Below are 350 nucleotides of genomic sequence, written 5' to 3' on the forward strand. Positions count from 1 at the left end.
ACTTAGTGAGAATCAGAATTAGGGAAATCTAATTTCCCTGGATTTGGCCATGAGGGTAATTGGTTCTGGCATCTCACCCCACACAGGTCTTGGGACGAGCTAAAGCCGATCTCGCCCCAGCTGCTGCCGAGGGGCCAGCCGGATACCTCTCTGCTCTGCCCTTCGCCACAGCTCCCGACGTGGCACAGCAACAGGGCGGACCGCTTCGCTGCTCCCACCATCACCCAAAACTTGGCGAAATCCATTCCCATTCGGCCCGGCAGACCCACAAAGCCGCCCCTCAGCGGCACACGCAGCCCCGCGTCGGGGCCGCCCCGCCGCCCCTCAGGTGCGCCCGTCCCGCCGCCACC

The sequence above is a fragment of the Corapipo altera genome, unplaced genomic scaffold (assembly GCF_003945725.1).
Source record: "Corapipo altera isolate COAL_440 unplaced genomic scaffold, ASM394572v1 1b, whole genome shotgun sequence".
Taxonomy (NCBI): Eukaryota; Metazoa; Chordata; class Aves; order Passeriformes; family Pipridae; genus Corapipo; species Corapipo altera.